The following is a 26128-nucleotide window of genomic DNA, read 5'->3' as shown; positions in this document are numbered from 1 at the left end:
ATACTCAACCACCTGGACCCACTGAACTGGCAACAAAAGGGGATCTGGAAAAAAGGAAATCAGAAATAATTTCTCAGATAACAGGAGAAATTGTGACCCTAGTGCAAGACATGATTAAGAAATCTAGAGAGGAGTTCAGGAACATGATGGAAGCCCAACATAAGAAACAAATGGAATCCATAAAACAGATGCAAATAGATTTCCAGGACATGAAAAACTCCATTGAAAGTCTACACAGTAGAATGAGCCAATGTGAGGACAGAATTTCAGATATAAAAGGTAAGATAACAATTAGTGACCAGGAAAAGAAAAATTGCTTCAAAATTGTAAGGGAACATGAGAAATCAATCCAGCAGCTGCTAGATGATGCAAAGAAGAATAAAATAAGACTGATTGGGCTTAATGAAGAAACAGGAGAGAGTGCAGATGACATAAAAAAATCTCTTCACAGAAATAATGGCAGGAAACTTCCCAAGCAGGGGAAAAGAGCTTGACATACAGATAAGTGAGGCATATAAGACTCCAAATAGCCTTGATCAAAAAAAATCTACACATAGGCATATAATTGTTAAGATTCCAGAAACTCAACAGAAGAACAAAGTTCTACAAGCAGTCAGAGAAACGAAACAAATCACATACAAAGGAAAGCCCATCACAATCACAGCAGACTTGTCAACACAAACTATCAAGGCAAGAAGAGCTTGGAGTGACATATTCCAAGCCCTAAAAGAAAACAGCCTCCAACCCAGATTGATGTACCCTGCAAAACTATCTTTCAAAATTGATGGAGAAATAAGATACTTTCGTGACAAAGAGCACCTTAGGAACTTCGTGAATACCAAAGCAGCACTCCAAAGAATTTTACACAATATCCTAGGAACAGACATTGAGGATCACAACCCCAGGAAGCAAAGCAGAATGAACACATCTGGTATGACAAGAAATTAAATGTAAAGGGGGAGAACCCCACAAAAAGAAAAAGTCATGGCAATGACAAGTCAATACGTTTCAGTTATAACCATCAATGTTAATGGTCTCAATTCATCAATCAAAAGAAATAGACTGGCAGAATGGGTCAAGAAGCAAAATCCAACAATATACTGCATACAAGAAACACACTTAATTCAAAAGGAAGCTCGTAGACTGAAAGTAAAAGGGTGGAAAATCATACTCCATGCGACGGAAACCCAAAACAAAGCAGGAGTAGCTATCTTCTTTGCAGATCAAGTAGATTTCAAACCAACACTGATTAAGAGAGATGAAGAAGGACACTAAATCCTCGTAAAGGGAAGAATCCAAGAGGAAGAGATGACAATCATAAATATCTATGCACCAAACACTAGTGCGCCCAACTATAGAAAACAAATACTGATGGACATGAAAAGTCATATATGCACTAATACAATTGTAGTGGGGGACCTAAACACATCACTGTCACAGATAGATCAACTAGACTAAAAATAAGTAATGAAATACTAGAACTCAATGGAACTCTTGAACAAATGAATTTAACAGATGTTTACAGAGTCTTCCACCCTACAAAATCAGAATACACATTCTTCTCAGCTGCACATGGGTCATTCTCAAAAATAGACCACATACTCACACATAGAACATGTTTAAGTAAGTGCAAAGGAAATGAAGTTATCCCCTGTATATTATCAGACCATAGTGAGATGAAATTGGAGATCCATAGCAAAAGAAACTCAAAAAATTTCATAAACCTGTGGAAATTTAACAACACACCTCTGAATAACAAATGGGTCACAGAGGAAATTAAAGGAGAAAGCAGAAAGTTCCTTCAATTAAATGAGAATGACAATACAACATATCAGAATCTATGGGACACAATGAAAGCAGTCTTATGAGGGAAATTCATAGCAGTCAATAAGTATATTAGGAAAACAGAAAGAGCCCAATTAAACAACCTGATGCTGAACCTCAAGCTTCTAGAAAAAGAAGAGCAGGACAACTCCAAAGCTCATACAAGGGAGGAAATTATAAAGATCAGAGGAGAAATCAATGAAATGGAGACTAAGAGAATGATACAAAAAATCAATGAAGCCAAGAGTTGGTCCTTCAAAAGAATCAACAAAATTGACAAACCTTTAGCTAATCTTGTCAGAAAAAGGAAAAAAAAGGCCCAAATCCATACAATTAGGAATGAAAAGGGTGAAATGACAACAGCCCCAGCAGAAATCCAGAGGATCATCAATACCTACTTCCAGAACCTATACATCAATAAGATGGACAACACAGAAGAAATGGACAGATTCCTAGATACATATGAATTACCAAAGTTGAACGTACAAGACCTAAAAATTCTGAACAACCCAATATCAACCAATGAAATTGAAAATGTAATTAAAAACTTATCAACTAAGAAAAGCCTGGGCCCTGATGGCTTCACTCCTGAATTCTACAAGACATTTAGAAACCAACTACTGCCACTACTGTTTAAACTCTTCAATGAAATTGAAAGGGAAGCAATACTCCCAAATTCTTTCCTGGAAGCAAGCAACACCTTGATCCCCAAAGCAGAGAAAGACCCAACTGAAAAAGAGAACTATAGGCCAATCTCACTAATGAACATAAGATGCAAAAATCCTTAATAAGATAGTGGCAAACAGAATGCAGAAGATCATCAAGAAGATCATACACCCTGATCAAGTGGGATTCATCCCAGGATGCAGGGATGGTTCAATATACAAAAATCAATCAATGTAATACACTATATCAATAGAGCCAAGGACAAAAACCATATGATTATCTCCATAGACTCAGAAAAAGCATTTGACAAAATCCAACATGCATGTATGATAAAAACCCTACAAAAAATTGGAATAGATGGTCTCTACCTCAAACTGATAGAAGCCATCTCTGAAAAACCAACAGCCAATATCATACTAAATGGTCAAAAACTGAAATCCTTCACACTAAAATCAGGAACAAGACAAGGATGTCCACTATCACCACTCTTGTTCAATATAGTTCTGGAAACATTAGCCACAGCAATTAGACAAGAGAAAGAAATAAAAGGAATAAAGATAGGTAATGAAGAAGTCAAATTGTCATTATTTGCAGAGGACATGATACTCTATATAGAAGACCCCAAGAACTCCACCAAAGGTCTTCTGGACTTAATAACCAAATTCAGTCAAGTAGCTAGTTACAAGGTCAACACACAAAAATCAATAGCTTTCCTCTACATAAGTGACAGACTCACTGAGAGAAATAGGGCAAATAATTCCTTTCACAATAGCATCCAAAAAACTGAAATACCTAGGTATCAACCTAATGAAAGAAATCAAAGACCTCTTCTCTGAAAACTATGGCACTCTGAAAAAAGAGATTGAAGATGATATCAGAAAATGGACAGACATCAGCTGCTCCTGGGCCGGAAGAATTAATATAGTGAAAATGACCATACTTCCAAAACTGCTATATAGATTTAATGCAATTCCAATTGAGATCCCAGCAGCATACTTCACGGACCTTGAGAAAACAATCCAAAAATTCATTTGGAAGAAGAAGAGACCCAGAATAGCAAAAGCAATTCTAGGTAACAGAGACATGGCAGGGGGTATCACAATCCCCAACTTGCAACTCTACTACAAAACTACTATGATAAAAACAGCATGGTACTGAAAAAGAAACAGACTTGAGGACCAGTGGAACAGATTAGAAGATGCAGAAACAATGCCAGACACACTCAGCCATCTCATCTTTGATAAAGGAGCCAAACACCCTCACTGGAGGAAAGATAACCTCTTTAATAAATGGTGCTGGAAAAATTGGGCTTCAACTTGCCAAAGATTAAAACTACACCTGTATCTCTCACCATGCACTAAACTAAAATCAAAATGGATTAAAGATCTAAATATTAAAATAGAAACTCTGAACCAGTTGGAACAGAGGTTAGGTAGAACCCTTGAAGAGATCAGTGTGGGAAAAGATTTTATGAACAAAACCTCAGTTGCCCATGAACTAGCACAAACAATCAATAAGTGGGATCTCTTCTTATTAAGAGGCTTCTGCACAGCAAGAGAAACCACCAGCAGTGTGAAGAGACAACCCACAATGTGGGAAAAAATCTTCACCTGCTTTTCCTCAGACAAAGGTCTACTATCTTGAATCTATAAAGAACTTAAAAAGATCAGACCTCCCAAATTTAAAGACCCAGTCCAAAAATGGGCATCTGAAAGGAACAGACATTTCTCAGACAAAGAAGTAGAAAAACCAAATCAATACATGAAAAAACGTTCAACATCACTGGTCATTGGAGAGATGCAAATGAAAACAATGCTGAGATTCCACTTCACTCCAGAAAGAATGGCTGCTATCATGAAATCAACCAATAACAAATGCTGGTCGGGCTGTGGGGAAAGAGGAACCCTGCTCCACTGCTGGTGGGAGTGTAGACTGGTGCAAGCACTGTGGAAATCAGTATGGAGATACCTCAAAGAACTAGGACTGGAAGTCCCATTTGACCCCACTATTCCACTGCTGGGGATCTTCCCCAAAGAATTAAAAGAATCATACCACAGTGATATATGTGCATCCATGTTCATAGCAGCACAGGTTGTAATAGCTAAAACTTGGAAACAGCCCAAATGCCCATCAACTGGAGACTGGATAAAGACAATGTGGTTTTTTTATAAAATGGAGTACTACTCAGCCATAAAAAATGAGAAATTAGAGACATTTATAGCTAAATGGATGCACATTGAGGTGATACTCTTAAGTGAAATAAATAGGACACACCTGTGTAAATACTAAATAGTTTCTCTGGTGTGAGAAACTGAAAGTGTAAATAAGGACTAAATGTATAATAGGTAATGTGAAATAGGAAGAAAAGGGGCAAAGAGGAAAGAAGTGGGAGGGCTAGAGGAAAGGATAGAACAGAATGGGATTAATATGAGAAAATGGAAAAATAGGAACAAAGTCTTTGTAAATAGGGAGGGCTGGAGGGGTTGAAGGGAGGGCTGGGCAAGGGTGAAAAATAAGAACCAAGAGAGACTATGTAAAGGTGCAAATTTCCAATGATGAATGTCATTATATTGTATACCTAAAATGTACCATTATTAGAATAAATAATCGATAATATAAAATAGGAAGAAAAGTTCCAAAGGGGTAGGGGTAGTGGGAGGGGCAGGGGAAAGGAAAGAACAGAAAGGAAAAATGATGAGAAATGGAAAAAATGGAAATAAAGTCTTTGTAAATAGGGAACGGTGGAAGGCATGAAGGGAGGGCTAGGAATGGGGAAAAAATAAGAACCAAGATGCATTATGTAAGGGTACAATTCCCAATGAGAAATGTAATTGTGTTGTATACCTACAATGTACCAATAAAAGAATTTCAAAAAACAAAAAGAACAATTAAAAATACCCCACAGGGCCGGGAATTTAGTTCAGTAGTTTCGCTGACTGCTGCACAAGAGCAAGGACCCGAGTTCCATCCCAGGTACCATAAATAAGTAAATAAATAAAATACCCCACAAAAACATAGTAATAATCATGAAATATGAAAGTCATGTTTAAAAAACAAAAACAGTAGCTATTTCCATAGTCACTATACAAAAATATCTTCCTTTTAGTAGAAATAGCAAACAAACGTATGAAAAAATGTTCAATGGAGAGATGCAAATGAATATAACGCTGAGATTCCACCTCACTCCAGAAAGAATGACTGTTATCATGAAATCAAGCAATAACAAATGCTGGTGGGGCTGTGGGGAAAGAGAAACCCTGCTCCACTGTTGGTGAAATGTAGACTGGTACAATCACTGTGGAAATCAGTATGGAGATACCTGAAAGAACTAGGACTGGAAGTCCCATTTAACCCAGCTATTCCCCTGCTGGGGATCTTCCCCAAAGAATTAAAACAATCATACCACAGTATATATGTGCACCCATGTTCATAGCAGCACAATTCATGATAGCTAAAACTTGGAAGCAACCCAATTGCCCATTAACTGGAGACTGGATAAAGAAAATGTGCTTTTTTTTTTTCAAAATAAAATGGAGTATTACTCAGGCACAGAATGAGAAGCTAGAGACATAGCTAAATGGATGCACATTGAGGCGATACTCTTAAGTGAAATAAATAGGACACACACATGTAAATATCAAATAGTTTCTCTAGTGTGAGAAACTGAGAGTGTAAATAAGGACTAAAAGGTATAATAGATAAAGTGAAATAGGAAGAAAAGGGGCAAAGGGGAAGGGGAATTGGGAGGGGTAGGGGAAAGAACGAAGGGAGTGGAATTATTATGAGAAAAAGAAAAAATGGAAACAAAGTCTTCGTACATAGGGAGGGGTGGAGGGGTTGAAGAGAGGGCAGGGGAATGGGGAAAAAATAAGAACCAAGATGGATTATGTAAAGGTGCAAATTTCCAATGATGAATGTCATTATATTGTATACCTTAAATGTACCAATAAAATTAATTTTAAAAAAAGAAAAAAAAAATCTTCCTTTGAATAATTTGCCTTGAAAACACAAAAGACTTCTAAAAACATATTTAAAATAGTAAGATGATTTGGTAAGAGGGCTGGATCAAAGCTGAATAGTAGATTTTAGTGGTAATAATTCAATGTTAGAAATAGATATGCAAAAAGGAAAATTTCATTTACAACAGTATCCCAAATTACAAAGCATCATACATTAAGTTTAACTTACAATTACTGGACATATATACAGAGATCTATAAGGTTTTACAGAAGAATTTAAACTGAAACATGAGTAAATATTAAGACATAAAATGTTTTGCGATTGTAAGAATTAACATTACAAAACTGCCAGTTCTCTACTCATAGCAATGTCTGAATTCTAAATTTTTGTTTTTTGGTTGAATATTTTTCCTCAAGTGGGAAAAATGCATGAGAAGTTCACAGAAAATTTTAAAAGCAAATAATGAAAAATAATTTGTTTTTAAAAGTTTTATCTTCACAAAGCATTATAACAGTGATATTGACACAAGAATAAATAGATTAGTGAACAAAACAAATGGGACTGTCACTAAACAAAATATGAAATTAGTAATGAATATATGGTAAATGTAATATTCTGATTAATCAGGAAACTGTGACTTTTAATGGCAGCATTGAAATAATTGCCTATTCATCAGCTAAAACCAACTTTCTGTAAATAACTAGATGTTAAATACTTTTATCATTTCAAGTTATAAAGTTTTTCATAAGCACTCTGCCATTGTAGGAAGGTATGTGAACAAATGAGCATGGCTTTGCTGCAATAAAACTTACTTAGAAAAATGGGCTACAGGCCAAGTTTGACGGTAAGCCACAGTTTGCCAACCTCTGACCTAGATGAAATTTTAGTGACTATCCTATGTTACAAAATAAGATTAAAGGTAGCTTAAAATTTTTATTGTAAGAAAAATGAAAACGAAAAGATTATCTCTAACAATTTCAAAAGAGAAATTGCATTATCAGACTACAGAGGACTTGAATAGATAGACATCCCAGTTAACAGAAAGGAAATGATTTATATATTTGCATCATAATTATATAAAAATAGTGCATAAGGACCATAAACAAAAGCAAAGACAAACTACCCATTAAGACAAAATACATCACAAATCATGACAGGAAAAGGGTAATTATATCTAGTATATAAAGAATTGTTGCAAATTGATAAACAGATCAACTGATAGGGCTATAGAGGATATAAACAGGCAATTTTTAAAAACAGAAATTCAAAATATCCATAAATTTAAGAAAGTATGGTCTTTTAACCAAAGGCATATCACTCTGCAGGTCAATTCATGGCTGTTTTATTTCATTTCTGAATAAAGTACCATGAACTGAGTGAATTTGAGGCAACAAACTGTTTTTCAGTTTGTAGAGGCTGGAAGTTGGAGATCAGGTGTCCGCATGGCCTGCTTCAGTTTTAATGAGGGCTTCTCCCTAGTTGGAGACTGTTGGCCTCTTGCTTTGTCCTTACTTGAAAAAAAAAAAGAGGCCCAGGGAGCTGTTTGGGATATAAAGGCACTAATTCCATTCATAAGGATTCCACTCTCATGATCTAATCACCTCCAGGTGCCTCATCTGATAATTACCATCCTCTTAGGGGTTAAGATTTCAACCTACAAATTTGGGGAGGGGGACACAAACTTTAGTCCACAGCACTAGCAGCAGCTCCCTTTTGACTCAGAATGGAAGGCAAAAGTCATATGCCTGGGGCCCTGTCTCTGTCTTTGCCATCCATCTCCCTCTTGCTCCTTCCTTTCCTATTGAAGCTCCTGCTTCACTATTCCTTGAAAACACAATGAGTATTCCTCACTGGGGTTGTACTGATGTGTCCTCTATCTTGACTGTTTCTACTCAAGTTTCTATCCTCCTCACTTCCTTCAACCCTGCTCAACATCTTGTTCTTGAGAGGCCTTCCTCTGGCAATATTCTGTGAAATTGCATATACCTCCCAACCACACACAGACCACAGGCACACACCAACAACATACCACAGACATCCCACACAGCACATTATACACGTACACACACACAAAAAAAAAACACATGCTCTTAATCCCCCTTATATTGATCTACATTTTTCTGGTATTATTGAATTCAAACTTACAATATTGACATAATTTACTTTTCTCTATCAACAGTCTCTTATCAAAGAATATAAATTCTATGACAGCAGGAACTTTTGTGTCTTTAATCACGGATCCAGATTATCCAGCACAGGCTCTGGCACATAAAGAAAAGTACCAGTAGATGTTTACCAAGTAGCTTTGTGATGGGTTCCATTTGTTGATTCTAAGGTTTAAAGTCTCTCACCTTGGCAGATTTCTAGCCACCGAATTAACAAGGGCACTGAACCTGAAATTAGAGAGCATTAAGCCTGATCAGCGTTCAGGAGCCATACAAACTTCCCAGCACATCATTTAGTACATTTGGGCTCTCAGTCAGTATTTGTTAAAAGGAGAGATGCTAAGCCTCACCAGTAGTTGTGAAAATGCAAAATAAAGTAAAATACAGCTTTTACAAATTAAATGGGCAAACTATATTACAAGTGGTCATCTTCAGAACCAATGTCTCAGCAATTCCTTTTAGGAAATGATTCTATAAAATTTTCTGGATCCAAAGGCATTATATGTCTAAATATATTTATTACAATATTGCTTATAATAAAAAAACTGGAAACAATATAAATGTTGCATGAATGGAAAAGTTGTGAATGAATTATGGTACATTCATCTTATTAAATGTTTTTAGCCATAGAAATAATGAGTTTAATTTTTTTTTTTTATTCTTTTTTTTGGTACCGGGGTTCAAACTCGGGTCCTTGTGCTTGTGAGGCAGGTAGTGGAACCACTGAGCTAAATTCCTGGCCCATGAGTTTTATTTTTAAATATTAACATGGAAAGCTGTTCATGGTATGTTTTAAGTGAGAAATATAAATTTCAAAGCAAAGAGCATAAGATCTGATTGGGCTAAACAACTAAGAAAATATTTTATAAGTATAATTTATCTGAAATATTACAAAAATATTAAAAACAATTTAGAATTAAATCTGAAACAAATTTATGTGAATATTCATATTGTTTTTCTATGACAAAGTTAGAAAGCCTCTTACAATAGTCTTCTGCAAAATACAGAACAGTTTCATATCTTTTGAAAATTTTATCTGTAAAATCTCTCCCTTAACAAAAGGATCTTGCTCAAATTACCTTCAAATTATGCTTTCAACATCCTGTTTCTTACTCTATTATTCCTAGTCCCCTTTTCAGGGTATCATCACCGTCACTCAAGCCTTCTAGGCTTAAGCTATACACAACCAAAAAGCATCCAACGAAATGAATCTTGGCTTGAGAAAACCTAAATGTCAATTTCCCATTGTTACCCAAAAACATAAATCAGAATTATATTTCCAGATGGAAATAGAAGATATTTGTAAAAAGGGTAATTAATAATAGAACTGCAATCTTAAGACCCCAAATCTGTCAGTAAACAGGCTGATGAAAAAGTTAAAACTTAATGAGGTCAGGATTTGATGGGTGAAGATTGAAGGGTACAAAGTAAATGGCCTACATTGAGGAGAATGAATATCTTACAGATGACAGACAGACATAGATGGGTTTTGTGTAATGGAATAAAATACTATGTTTGTGTTTTAAAAACATCATTTTGGATGTTATTACAGGATCAGTCACAAAGAAGCAAAGCAGAGGTAGAGTTCTTTGGGTGCAGTCATACACCAGGAGATGACAACTGTTTAGACATGAACAAAACTACATAGGTTCTACATATATCATTTCAGTGATGGGTTGGATATACCGGGAAGAAAAGATAGGAAACAAGAATGACTGACATTTCATCATGTCATTCCCACATCCTTGGGTATTCTGACATTCCAGGGCTGGCAGAGAAAGAGAGCCTAGCAACACACATTAAGAAGGGAGTCATGCTTTGGGTAAGCAATGAATGGAGAAAGTTCAGTGAAATATAAAGAACACAGTGCAACAAAGGCAAGAGAAGAGTGTCTCAGAAGCAGGTGGCTAACAGTGTCCAATGCTGCTGAGAAGTCACAGCTGGAACATATGTGCAAAAGATGGCCAGTGAATTTGGCCCATCAGCTGTATTGTAACAGGGAGGACATAAATTGAGTGAAATAGAGAAGAAAGGAAATAAGAGAAGAAAGAGCAGTGAGCATAGCAACTCCTTTGGGAATATGGGTGGGAAAGGAAAACAGAAATGAGGCAATCGATAAAAGAGGATATTGAATCACTGAAGGATTTATTCACAACTAGACCACACTAGAACTTATTAATGGTAATGACTCATGGAGAAAAAAATGAAAGATACATGAGAGAGGAGAAACTGGAGGGGCAAAGTCCCCGTGTGCGGAAGGAAAGCCAGAGCCAGGCCACACTGAAGGTGCAGGTGCACAGTCCCACTCACCCAGGTCATCAGCAGAAGACACAGACAGCCCATATGGAGAAGCAGGTGTGTGGGAGATTGAGCAGTGGGGGATGAAGGCTTCCTGACTGGACATTTCTCTTCCCATTAGGTGTGAGGCAAGAGCTCATTTTGAGAGCAGGAATGGAACACCAAAGGGAAGTGTTGAAGAATTATTTTAGAAAGAGGAGGAACACATTCTTGCAAAAGGAAAGTGCTTCTCTGAGATAGTTGTGATCTTTCATGACAGTCTGTCTAGCCAGGATCATATGTGTTCTTCTGAAGGGATGTTCAGACCTCCAGGCAATGGATGAAGGAAATATCATTGTCTTTATTTTATCACCAAGAGAAATGCAAGATCCATAGATGCTGAGCAACTTACAAAGTCCACCCAGCTCCTAAGTGATGAAGCCAAAATTAAAAGCAAGTATGCCGGACATCAACGCTCTTTCAAAAATAAACAATTAGAATAGCAACTGCTTCTATAAGGATGGTAATGAGGAATGATTTTAAGGACAATTCCAAGTTCATACAAATATGTTTCTGCAGAAATGAGGAGAAAAAGGCATAAAAGTTACCCTTTTATACTTTCAACAAGAATGACACTGAAGTCTTTATTCAAAGCCTAATTTTAATAGACTTTCTTAACTGTATAATGCAAATTATATAAGATGATAATCTACAATCGAAAGAAATGCACATGCTACACTAAGCATGGAAATATTTATTCAAAATGAATTCCTGTCCATGAACTAGTTAATAAAACCAGCAATGATCATGGCTTTGGGTGAGAAAAATATCCAAAAGTCTGGCAGCAAAAGTGCAGAAGAAAATAAATGTCTTGCAGGAAATACCTTTAAATGATCATCTCCTTATAAATCAAACTGGACAAATCAAATATCGCAATTACATGAAAAGTTTAAATGTGCTTCTTGAAAAAGTAGTACAAAAAAATAAAAGATTTTTTTTTTTGTTTAACAAGGCAAAAGATAACAGAAATAATGAACTGTATTGGACAGTTGGTTAAAAAATAGATTTAACTACTTTGTAGAGAAGATCGAAGATAAGTAGATGAAGCAAGATTGATCACAAATGTGCAAAGTTGTGTGTGTGCACATATATCACACATAACTACACTTAAGAATATATGCATATATATTGAAATGTGATCTAGAGTTATCAAAACCCATAAAAGATTTAACTCAAGTCAATTTCCCAGGCACGCAGTCAGATTAAACACGCTTTAAAGACGACTAATATGGGACATTGTAAGTCAAGGGCAAACAATAGAGAGAGCCTGGTCTGTCATATATGAAGTTTTCACTAACCTACCAACTTGGGAATAAATAGTATCTTTTTAACTTATAAAATAGAAGTATTCTCAGCAGTAGAAATTTAACATTTAAGAGATTCAACTCAGTTAAAAAATGCAGACACACCACATTCAATAAAGCCTAACCCAGGGAAATGAAAGATGTATAAATGCATAAAATTATAAATGGTCTGAGTCACCTGTCTTGATGAGCCAGACTGCTTGTTATATAAATAACCTGAGCTATAATGTGACTGCATCATTTACACTTATGCAAGAATAATAAAAGAGCTGCTATTTATCAAGTCCCTACACTGTGATTGATGTTATCAGGCTCTTTATAGTACCCTAGATCATGCGATCAGAACAACTGTGCTGTCCTCACTTATGGGATAAGGAATCAGAGATCCAGAGAACATAAGCTGGAACTGTTTTCCGTAGTCAGAAATCTAGAAAGTGATGAGAAGAGATTAAATACTCCTGAACTCTACATTATTCTCACTATTACTATCAAACATCCCTCAGTCCCTGGCAAAGACCATACCAGGGAAGATATCAAGGACATGCAGCCAGGCAGCCACAGTCACCCTGATGTTGCCAGGCCTTGTTGCCATTCCAATCTTCATTGACAAAACCTCCATATCCTCTGCCCTCCTTTATTAGGAAATAGGACTAAGTAGGAAATGAACAATAGCCCTAAGATAGAGCTCCTTTGAGCTTTGCGCCCCTTCATACCCCACCCTACACTCATTCCCACCAGCCTCCTCATGGCCTATTTCATTTTTTAAATTAAATTTATTTTTAACTGACAAAAGCAAAGACAGTACATATTAATGGGTGAAGTTAGTTTGTTTATAGTTTTGGTTGGGTTTGGTTTGGGTTTGGGTACTGGGGATAAACAAGGCACTCCACTCTTGAGCTAGATCTTAGCCTTTATGCCTTTTTTCTTTTTCTTTCTTTTTTCTCTTTTTAATAAGGTCTTGCTATGTAGTCCAAGTTGGCCTTAAACTTTCAATCCTACAGCCTCAGCCTCCCAAGTTGCTGGGATTACAGGTATGTGTCACTCTTTTTAGATGTTATTTTGTTTAAAGAGAGCACTTCCATCTGCAAGTACTTTTTTTTTTTTTTTTTTTTTTTTTTTTTTTTTTTTTTTTGTACTGGAGCTCAAACTCGAGTTCTTGTGCTTGCAAGGCAGGCTGCAAAACCACTGAGCTAAATCCCCAGCTTGCAAGAATGTACTTTTTTATGTTCAGTAAATAAATTTAGGTGTCCAAAAAGATGTATTTGGAACAAAGAGCTCTGAGCATTCCTTTAAACTCTGATGCTAGAACCTGTGTTAGTTACTTTCTTGTTATTGGGACAAAATACCCACAAATTAAAATCCATTGGTAGGTTACTATTGCCTGTGGTAAAGTTCAAACTCCTGAGCATAGAGTTGAAAGTTCTTCCAATGGGTCTCCTATTTCATCCCCTACTAAATTCACTCTGATACTTAGCATTGGCATACCAAGCAAATTCACAAATTCTCACCTGCAGGATTTTGAACAGGCTTTAGATTCTTCCTGCCATGTGTCCCACCAGCTGCTTCAAAACACACAACTCACTGATCTTTAAGGCTCAGCACAAGCATCACTGTGCAGAATCTAAGCCAACACTTATCTTCATCTACTCAGGCTACTGTAACAGAACACCACAGGCTGAGTGACTTCAAAAAACAGCAATTTACTTCTATCATTTCTAAAAGCTGGGAAGTCCAAGATCAAGGCAGCCGCATATTTGGTGTCCTCTGAGGCCTGCCTCCTCCTAGACAACACTTTTTCTGTTTACTTGGTAGAAGAGGCGAGGGGACTCTTCAGCTTCTTTTAGAAGGACACTAATAAGATGCTCCACCCTCGTGACCTAATCACTTCCCACATACCTTCACACCGGGGTTGTACTTTAACACGTAAATGTTGCAGAATGGAAATAAGCACGTCAATACTCCACAGATGTCCTTCCTCTCAACTCTGCCCTTCCTCTTTCAAAGAACCTGTATTGGTCAGCTTTCCCATTGTTAAGACAGAATGAATGCCTGACACCCTCAATTTAAAGAAGAGATTTACTTTTGATTTATAGTTTCAGAAGTTTCTGTTCATAGTCCTCTGACTCCAAGGCAAGAACATCATGGAAAAAGGGAATAGTGGAATCAAGATGGCAGCCAAGAGGGACAGCAAAGGACAAGAGCATCAGAGAGAAAGGGGCCAAGGATCAGACATAGTCCCAAGGGTCACACCCACCATGACCCAGCAAGCCACACAGAGAAGTGAGTTTGTGAATCTCTCAAGACACTCACAGTTGAAAATCAAGATTAGATGTCACAACACCCATGCACCTGGGCTGGAACTCTTTGAATCAGATGAGTCTTTAGTGTCTCTTTGTGTTTGCCTCTCACAGTGTTTGTTGCATGAATAGATGACCACAAAGTGAGTGAAGGATGTGTTCACAAATCCGTCAGTTCTAAGACAAAACTATTTAAAAAGAGTGACTGCAGCTCAAACTGACAGTAGACCCCGTTTTTCAAATAAGAAATGTGAGGAGGCAAGATATCATATATCTAAAAAGAACTTGAAATAAGCCATAACTATGTATGCTTGGAGCTCCAGATTGGTTTTTAAGTAAAGCATGTTTCTTAAATGTTATAGCCTAATGATTAATGGTTGCCATAAACTATAATGCTTAGTGATTGATTTGACAATGCCTAGATGCAAGTATCAACACTGAATTTACCTATGTTGCTTAAAATTATCAAATACTTAATTTAAATATTTCAAATAATCTTAGATCTGGTGCTGAGAGTGAGTATGAAGTGTGAGGTATATAAAACGAAGGAAAGCAGAAAGGGTTGAGGGAGGAAGAGAAAGAAAAACAAATTCTAGAGAAAAGCAGTGTTATAAAATGAGTTTACCATGACTGTAGGAGGCTGAAACTCTTGGCTGCTCTAGTAAAATCATTAAATTCTAATTAATATTGGATTAGGCCTGCCACAGTGCTCTGCACCCCAATGTGTTTCTTCTCAGATTAGAAATGCCCAGTCCTCTCCTGCTGGTCTCCCAGATGCTTGTCAATGATGCCTTGGTTCTTGTTGGAGATGTGGACTCATAAAGCTTCTAAGACATAAATGGCAAATGTAGACGACTCATTACCTGAATGCTGCCTCTGAGATACACAGAAAGGTTGGGTTCTCCAATGGCCTGGCCCTCAAGGATAGGCTAATGAGTCCCTATTCTCTTCGGGTGAAGAGCTGCAGTAGTGAAGGGTTTGGTTGACAGCTGGTCACAAACAGCATGCTTTTCATCTTGTCAATAATCCAGGAGCATATTGACGTCAAATAGTAACTATTTTCCAAGCCAACGTTAACCAAGAATTTTTTAAAATAAATTATTCCACTTAAGCCTTACAATTTGGAAAGCTAAATAGTATAATATTCTATGTTGAGCATTTTAAGGTTCAGCAAAGTTAATGCAGAGCTGTGAGTTCAAGCCTCAACATCACTCTAAACTTCAGGTTGTTCTTGTTCCAACATAAGTCAAACTCATGGGGAGCCAGGTAGGGGACACAGGCCCAGCCCTTCCTTTGTCCCAAACCCATTTCCCAAAAGCAATCAGGAGGCCAGTTTCATTTCTTTAAATTTCTCCATTATCCAATCCCTATAGCTCATATGTGTTTCCAGTTTATCCCAGCCTTTCCTAACACCTCTGAATCAGTCAGAATTCTCTAGAGAATCAAAGCCAATAGACTCCAAATAGATATACAAGAGAGGATTTATTATGGGAATTTCCTCATATAATATTGGAGGACAAGAACTCCCATAATATGCGGGAGAATTTGAATGCCAAGGATATAGCCTAATACTAGTCTAGTCCAAAGGCCCAATAATCATGCAAGTATGTGTCTGTGGTTGGGTGGTAGTGGAGGTGCTGCTGTAAGTCCCAAACTCTAAAATCTCAAGAACCAGAATTCTTATGTCCTAGGAGAACAGAAGATGGATGTCTTTGCACCCACAAAAGAGAGAATTTACCCTTCCATGAGCTTCAGTGGGTTGGGTGGGCCCTCAGTGAGTTGGCTAATGCCCAACCAGCATTGATGAGGGCCATCCTCTTTACTCAGTCTACTAACTCAGATGTCACCCTCTTCCAGAAACACCTCACAGACAAATGCAGAGATATTTTACCAGCTATCTGGGCATTCCTTAACCAAGTCAAGTTGACATATGAAATAACCATTACATTATTTTCCTCATTTTATTCCACTTGTAGCTCTTCTCTAAGCCCAGTAGGTAGTTTGCAGGCCTTTCTAGTCCATTTCACTGGATTGGGAGCTCTAACTCTGTTGTAAATGATGTGCTTGCTATCCTCAGGTTCCTTCTTATACCACAGATTCCTTTCACAGGCTATACCTTCCAAGACAGGACTCGGGTACCTTACATTCCCATGGCCTGCAAGAATGGCTTCTAACACACCAAATGGTCAGTTTTTGTTTCTTAGTTTTATGGCAGCAGTAGGCTATAATCTAATCAAGATTCATGTTTATTTCTGTGCTCTGTTGCACACTGAATACTTGAAAAAAATCCCTTGCACAAACTGAATATCCAAAAATATTTGCTGAATGAATGAATCTGAGTAGCAAGTTCTACACTGATTAATTGCATAAATCCTGTGACTTATTTTGCATACCACTTCTCAGTATTACTGAGAATGCCATAAATCTGAGTCTTTCATAAAATTGCACTCTCTAGTATCTAAGTTTTTTTGTTTTGGTTCCCTGTCACCCATCAAACTGTGACTCGTGAACCTTCTCTATTTTGCGTATAGCTCACACTCCCTCTGCCATATGCATTTCCAGGAAATGATTGAACTTTCCACTTTTTAATAGTGAGGACACCCTATTGAGCTTCTGTTGTCCATATCAATTTCTTTTTTAGAATCTTGACCCTTGCTCTCTTTCTTGGAAGGTCAGCCTGTATTGGTAAAGTTGTCTTTTTCCCACCACTTCACTTCTATCCCCACAACCTTCATCCAAATACACTGTTCTATCAGGATTCTCCTATCTAACCTCATGCTACAGTTATATTCTCCTGTCTTGGCCCTCCATGCCCCCATCTGAATTTAAGGCAAAAGGGTACCTATGCTCCAACCTGTTTATCTTGCCACTCTAAACTATACTCTCTTTCATCATTGTTCGACCGTTTCCTTTAGCTCTTATTGGTTCTTTCCCATCAGTCTACAAATAAGCTTCCCGAGTCATGTTTTTTCCTTAATTTCACTTTCCCCAGTACTCTTTCATCAGTTTCCTCTCTTTAAATCATTGAACATCTATTAGGAAAAATATTCTTCTTTCACCTAGCTTCTAATCCCCAAACCTCCCAACCTTTACCACAGTACTGTTTGGTCAAGTTCTCTCCTCTATGTTTCTCATTCTAGGCTACCTGCAATAGTATTTTATGGCATTTTCCACATCACTCATCATACAAATTCCTAAAGAACTTTGTTATGTTTTTTGCTGCATCTACAATGACACTAAAACTGTTTCCCAAGATCTGTCATAGAAAGGACAAGTGCAAGTCCTGAGTCACCAGGGCTTCTCATGGGCACCATCAGTGATGCCCATGCTCTCCTGGTGTAGTTTAACCTGCATCCCATCTTCTCTTGGTGCCATCTCAGACTTTCTCACTCCCTGTAGTTCACCAAATTAAGTAAATAACTTCTAATTTGAAGCTCAGGATCCCCTAACTACTCTGTATGAGTTCTGGCTTTAATACAAGAAAAAAAATGCATTAGTTTTATGCGATGAACCAATCTCATTTAGACCTAAGTGTTTTTTGTAAAGTATCCTCAACATGGATTTTCAACTCATGTCAAGGGTCTCTCGCAAAATGCTCACTGGAAAATCCTACAAAGGCTGCAGCTAAGGCATGCTGAGCATCAGCAGTGCTCATGCAGATGTGAGATATATTTAGACACACAAACATACTCACAGCAGCAATGCCCATGCTCATTAGTGCATCTTTCTCAGCTCTAAGTGGTACAAGTGTCTCTCAGTGGGAGATAACATCTTGCTGCCACTGCTTATTGCAGGTTACCCCTCCTGTGGAGAAAGAAAACCTGAGAACAAAGTTCAACACCTGGGTGTAGGAGGAAAAGAAAAGCTAATTTTTTAAAGCATCTCCTCTCTACCTGGTCTTTCCTTTATTAGTGCTGGAATTTAGTCATCATTGCCTTGCTAATCTCTGGCATCATTATAAAACAATTATCAGTCTAATTCCAAAACTAGTCTACTCAAGATTGCAAGAAGGTTGACTCTTTAAACTACTTAATCAGTTACAGAGAGGAAGAATAAATGTACTGTAAAGTACTTTCATGTAGCACAGTGACATAATTTGCAAAAACTGCTCCTTAAATTGGAAGATAGGAAATGTTTTAATGAAAGTCAATGCCTGTTAATCTCTAACATAATACTATTTTCATGATATCAAAATCAATGAAGGGCAATTTTATCAAAAAATTTTATCCAAAATTTTGGTGAAATAAAAAAGTCTACTTTTCAACCATCACTCCAAAAGCATTGTGCACAATTTCCAGTAATTTTTTTGTAAAGGGTCACTTTTCTTGAGTGACATTCTTCGCCTCATCCTTTTTCCTGCTGGAAGAAATACAGATGGATAGGCTGGACTTCAAACTAGAAATACTTTAAAGAAGTTCTTAGTATATTCCAGATTGTTATAAGTGATCCTCTAGGTACTAAATAGCTAAACCATCAGACACAACAAATTTATTAATTTAGCACTAGTTGTTCTCAGTGTTAGGTTAAACAAACCAAAGATAGATGGGATTTGATCTTTAAAGGAAATCCTTGCCCAAACTAGAGACAGTTCTCATTTACAGCCAGGATTGAACACATGGTCAAATTGTCTCCTTAAACAAAACTATTTGACCACAACTTTAAGTAGAAAACATGATAAATGTTTGTCTCAGTAAACAATCTCTGGATCTCCATATACACAAAAGTGTTTATACAAGAAAATAAACTCCTATGAAGAAAAACGTGTTGCCACTTGAAATTCCACTAAATAAATGATATAGTAAAAAGTGACTTTATTCTAAGACTATCTCAGGAAAGAAAAGAAGCTAAAATATTCTTCATTTATATGGAAAGGCACAAAAATATCTATTCCTAGGACTTTGACTACTGTACGTGTTAAAAGGCTTCTGAGTTTAAGTTAGGCTTATTTGTCTTCTCAGAAAACTCTAAGTAATGGTAATAAATGGAAAGTGAGTTATTATTTTTTATTTTCCTTTCTCCATACATTTGACACAGACAAACATAAGAGCTTCATAAAATTCTGAAGGGCATACATTGTTTCAACTTTTTACTATGTCATCCTGAGGATACACATTTTATCTCATGATCCATAGTGAGTGGTTGAGCTCCTGCCATTACTTTTGCATTCCTGCCATCTGGAAAGATATTTTTATCTCTCCTTAGGAGCTTAGTCCCATTTCCACCCTTAGCTGCATGAGTGAGTGGAAAATTAACCCTTTAAGCCACATGCCCAGTTTAAAGAGGAGTGGAGGGAAAGGTCTTTCAGTAAGAAGGGAGAAACAGCCATATGGGCATCTAGTAGTTCATCACACCTTCTACTAAAACCTATGCTTTACTTTTCCTGGCACTTATAGGCATACTCTATAGTTTCACCTATGTTTGAGAGAGGAGCAGCAGAGCTTATGAACTAGGTCATTACATTCCTTGGTCCCACTCACGTGGTGGAGGAGGGGTGGCTGCAGGACAGCTTGCTTGAACACAGCCTGATCTCCAAGGAGTACGCCACCCTTGTCACATGAGGGCTCCCCGCTCATGGATACTTTTTGACAGTGCTCAAATCATCTAATTAAGACTGTCTTAAGAAATAGGTTTTTGAAGAACTGTATGTCTACTTATCAGATTACTAGGTTTTTAATTGTGTGAAAATATACCATTTTTATTTCTGCCTTTCTGTCTTTTTCATGTTTTATATATGTAAAAAAACAAAAAGACATGCAGTAATGTCCAAATCTTCCATTTTGTAACATAAATCCACATATGCAGTCACATGTGCACAAATGTGGACATGCACACCATATACCACATACATACACACACACACACACACACACTATGCACACTGTACTTGAGAAGTGCAGAAAAACAACAGAAGCATTATTATTATTACTACTTGTTATATCAGCAGAGTTTAATATCTTCTAGTATATTCCAAATAATGTGTATTTCTCTACAATCATCCCAGAAGCTCTGAGAATGGAAATGAATACATCAAAGGATTATATGTCACTTTTATACTACTGAACAGAAGCTCAAGAAAGATAATACAGAAAGAAAAGTGGAAGGTGCCATGCCCAGAGCCAAGGATACAGCATCTGTCCCCATGCTCACTGATTCTCTGGGGAATTTCCATTTCCAGCCCTAGGGCACCTCAGTGACCAAATGTGAGGACTGGATTGAACATTAATGCATCACTATGAACAGAATTGTGTGCCCACTCCCAATTCAGATTCTGAAGCCCTAACCCCCGCCCCCATGTGACTGGGCTGAGATGTAAAACTTTAAAGAAGTAATGAAGGTTAAATGATATCATGACATTGGGGTTCTAACTCAGTAGGATTATTGTGCTTATAGGAAGAGGAAAAGACAGCAGGAGTGCAAGTGTACATGTACAGAGAAAAGGCTGAAGGAGTACACAGCAAGAAGGCAGTCACCTGCAAGCCAGGCAGATTGACCTCAAAGGAAGCCAAAACTGGTCCTTTGATCTTGACCTTTCAGCTTCCAGAACTGTGAGAAATAAATTTTTGTGACTAAGCCACCCAGACTGTAGTACTTTCCATGACCACTCAAGGAACTCATGCAGCCACTTTTTATTCTAACCTTGTTTGAATCTAGTAGTGGGACCATAGAATGCATTTATGCACACAGATAAAAATATATTAATGCGAATTTAAAATAATACTGTACAAATGATAAGGGCACATAGGCAATTCTCCAAAGCAACCATCAGTACTAGAAGTTTAATCAAACAAATGACAACTTCTAAAGACCCTAATGCTTTCCAGTGTTTTTCCATTAATTATTTTATCTCATCAACTAAGAAATGTAGAAGTCAAAGCTAAGATGGCTGCAGCTTGGTCAAAAGAGAGAGCAGAATTTCTCTGAGGCCCAAGGATCACATCTAAGGAGATACATTTTGCCTCACAGAGCGAAGTTACTCCACCTTTAACTTGTAGGCAGAGGAAGCTTCCTGGAAAGGATAAGGCTGCCAGATTGACTTATGCTTTAACACAGGACTTCTGCTGACCTGCTGACTGTACCAAAAGACTTCCTGAATACTGACAACTCCCTGCTAACTCCAAGCAACCAATCATGCTTAGATTAATGTATAAATAGACCTGGCATTATTTAATTTGGTGAAAGCAACTTACATAACTAAAAAGCTCAATCAAAAATTATCAAAACAAGTTACGCCTCCAGGGTCCATTTTCCCCTTTTTTCTTTTAAAAAAAAAAACCTCTGTCCTCTACTTCTGAAAGAACACTTGCTCACTATCTAACTGAAGCTCTGCCTACCAGTTTGCAAATCTATTATGTACCTAAATAAAGACTGTCCTTGCTTTTATTTTAACCTTGTTGATGATTTCTTGGTTTACCAAAAGTAGAAAATGCAATGGATCACAATATTACACCAGATCCCAGGCCTTCTGTAACAAATAGATGTCTCCGCTTTTCTTCAGAAGAGAACAAAAACAAAATCTTCCAAGTAAGTTTCAGAAGGAAATGGAAAGGTGGTAAGGAGTCCCACAACAAAAGAAATTAAGGGCCGGGATTTAGTTCAGTGGTTCTGCAGCCTGCCTTGAAAGCGCAAGGTCCCGAGTTTGATCCCTGGTACCAAAAAAAAAAAGGAAATTAAGGCGATTAAAGTGATTACTGCTTCGTACCCAATTGACCACATCTTTAATAATTGCTAACTGCAAGGCATTGTATCAGCATTATTGGAAAAATGCAAAAGTCAAACTCTTGATTTCTGCTATCAGGATAATTATAAATAGGGGAATAGAGAAGAAATTTGAGTCTAAAATAATAATCTAAGATATGAATAATGATAGAAGATATGACATGAAAGTGTGTCAAAACCATAAGTGAAAAATAACTGGAAGAAAGAAGAGAGTTTCAAAAGCTTTTTGGTTCATTATCTGGGAGCTATGATAAAATCTGTGTTTAAAAAATCCATAATCTATTGATGAAGGGAAGAAGGCTGAAAAAAAGGTTACTTTAAGTGTGTAGGAACTTATTAACCTAACCAAGAGCCTGCTAAAAATTATTTGATATAACTTCTTGGATGCTAGTGAGTGTAACTTTATTTTTAGCATTCTCCTTTCACATTTATTATTTAAGATGTTTGTCATAATCTGTGGGGTTTTTTGGTTTGGAACTTTTTTTGGGGGGTGATATTGGGGATCGAACTCAGGATCTTGCACTTGCCAGGCAGGCACAGCACCACCGAGCTATGTCCCTGGCCCTGTCGTAATCTGTCTTTTGGTAGCCTAAAAATTTGAGTATCTGTCCCTTACCTACACAATCCAATTACCTACACGTAGCTTATCAACTACAGATTGTTCCGATAGTGCAACATTGTGATACCTTTAATACGGCCCTACAGGAGTGAAAGTAACCTATTGGCAGTACTTGGAACAATCTTATATATTATATATAAGATAATATGAACACAAATGTCAGGGAGTGGCCATCTCATGTCAGGGTTTGTTTGTAATGGATGGCCCATACCCAACTCTGAACCAACTTCACTCTGTCTGGTAATTAGAAAGTTTTCCTTGACGGTTTTCCAATTCTTTGGTCCCCACTTGGCATCATCTGTTGTCATGATTTCTAGCTTCTCTGTTGAACATGGCAACACACCTCTAGCTTCCAACAAATATTCCACTCAGCCACACACTCCCATGACCAGTACTACATGGTTCAAACTGTGTTTCAGCTACTTCTACTTTGTACAATATAGACTGATTCTTGATACACAATATTTTACATTCAGCTGAAACAAAAAATTTCCCCCAGTAAAACATTGTCCCTAAAGGCAGTTGACTGGTAGCAAGGGCAGACAGAACTTCATGTTCCCACAAGTCCTAAAGCCTTCCTTGGCTGGATTCCAGAGTGCATGCTAATTTGCATCCTGAACTAAGGTGATCTATTTATTGAGGCAATGAAGCTGAGCATTAGATTATAATAATTAACTATTTGAAAATAATTATTTAGCTTTAGTTCAAATTTATCAGTCTCCAAGGAGTAGTTGGCTCTGATTCCCACCTCATAATATTGTTTGGAAGGAGTTTCTAAATACAGATAATAGAATATATTTTTCCTCTGGACTTATTATGGTTCTATTCTTGCATGAGTTTAACAAGGTCTCATAATTAATTACAGTCTCATAAATGTAGTCCTCACAGCTTCACTCTTCAGTGACCATTTCCTTATCTGGAGAAAAGAACTCAAGTGTCATAATTACCTAGTTATTGTAATATTTGACTGATGCAGAAGGCAGGCAAATTACCCTAACAGAAATTTACTGAATGTCTGAAAATTTGATTGCATAATGATACAGGTGTCTTCTAAGCATGGGCATTGACAGTGAAAGAATGCTATTCCTTTCAGACTGCAAAAATGTTTCAAAATAAGTTAGAATGATTGACATGTTCTTGGGTTTGCAAAGTTTCTCAATTCTTAATCTCTCATTCCACTTTTTCCAGCTTGTTTCCTCCCATTTTCAGCCACTCTCATATAATTTAAATTCTTTTTTACTCTCTTCCAAAAAAAGATTTAAAATCTTCCCACATGATACAAAATTATCTATGCAGTATATTCATAGCAATGTAAAAATAGAAAAAAATACTGGTTAGAAAAACACTAAAGAAAATAAGCTACTCTGTTTGTAATGAGTTTTAGGTAGAGTTTTATTCTTTTTAAAATATCTATGATCAGTAAACATGTTTGTGATAAAATGATGATGATGATAATTATGATGGTGATAATAAACACAATAACATAGTGAAAATTACATGAGCTCAGGATTCAAATACATCTGATTTAAGTTTTTACCATGAGACTGTGGACAAGTCCTGTAACCTCTCTGGGGCACTGTTGATACCATTTTATCAAATTTGTTATATAATTCTTTTCTCCAAGAGCTGTTCTGAGACTTAAACAAGACAATCTCCATAAAGCCTCTTACATGACACACATTATTTTCCTCTACAGTAATGAGAGAAGAAACCTCAATGAAAATTAATCAAAAATGCCATCCTGTATGAAAAATGTGATATCCTTGTTTCTGTATAACCATGCAGTCAAAAATGAGATATGAAATCGGAAATGTCTTCTACACTGATGGCATCAGCTCCAATCTAGAATGAGTAACACTAAGCACATGAAGACGAGCCCAGTGACAGATAGGCATGGGTGTTAACTTGCTTTCAGCCATGTAACAGCTTTTCCCACCTGGATCCAGGGTCGTAATTAGGTATTTCAATGGTGTGTCTAGTTTCTCAAAAACCTGGTGAAAATAAAATGCCAAAAGACTAGCAAAAGATACATTTTTAGTACATTTCCTCTAAAACTAATTAATTTAAGGGTCCAAAGGTCTCTTGTGATTAGAACTGGTACATTCTGGCGGGGAAATTGAGTCTCTGATCTGACAATGGGGGAGCGTTATCTGATGCTATCTATGCATCATAATGATTCTCCTCCATAAAACTGTAGTAATAAGGCCAAAATTGTTTGTGCTATTCGAAGAGAGCTAAAGAATAATTTTGAGATTTAGCCATTTGAGGGAATATGTACATTTCATTATATGACTCAGAGTTATTATTTCTGGTCAATAAAAGCAGTATGAGAAGGTTCTAAAAGAGTATCTTTTGCCTAGAAATAAGTTTATTTAACACACATGTTCTGAGTGTCTCCTGCATGTGAGACCTACAGCATACGAAATGAATGCTGCCCCACGTTGATTCTTAGTGCATCCTGTGTACTTTTCTTCCACAGTAAACCTTGTTTTTGATCCCCACTGCCATATCCATGGCCCACACGTTCATCTTCTCTCTCTTAAACTAATGACAATGAACTCCTTCTGTATGCCTTTTCTGTAACTGTTTATGTCTGTTTATGTTTATGTTTATCATCCTCTCTCCAGTACCTATGCCTTCCAGGAGACCATCCAAGCTCCTCCAAACTTCACCTCTGCTTTTTCTTTTCAGTCTTACCTCACCACTTTTAGCCCTACAATTCCACTGAATGTGAAATATGGACATCAGGGGACATGCTGTTTTGACCTTTTCAAACCCATTATGCTAAAGCGTTTGGTCTCCTTGGTGTGTTCCTGGTCAGCTTTTTGCTTGGATAATTTTTTAATCAAATGAATATAATTTTGCCAGGGTATGTCTGCAATATACTAATAAAATACTCATAATAGTTACATTCATTTGAGGAGATTGGTACATGTGTATAACACATTGCTTGAATAATTTTTCTCATTGCCCAAAGATGCACTCTATTAATCACACCTTTTTACTTTTTGTGTTCTGATGGTCTGGGCCTTGCTGAACTTGTGATGAATTCCCCTCCCAAGGCTAACCAATTTCCAAAAATGGTTAATATCTCACCTCCAAGTGTACCTTTCCTCATAAACCAACCAGTCCATAGCCCCCACTCAACCACCTCCCTTACCAGATTCTAACTCTGAACCACCCTCCCACTTGCCTTAATCACTTCACAGTCTGGTACCAGACAACTACAGACAGCCCTAT

This window comes from Heterocephalus glaber, unplaced genomic scaffold (genome assembly GCF_053883595.1).
Source record: "Heterocephalus glaber isolate CG9 unplaced genomic scaffold, H.glaber_assembly_v1.0 deba00000347, whole genome shotgun sequence".
Classification (NCBI taxonomy): Eukaryota; Metazoa; Chordata; class Mammalia; order Rodentia; family Bathyergidae; genus Heterocephalus; species Heterocephalus glaber.
This window is presented reverse-complemented; position numbering follows the sequence as displayed.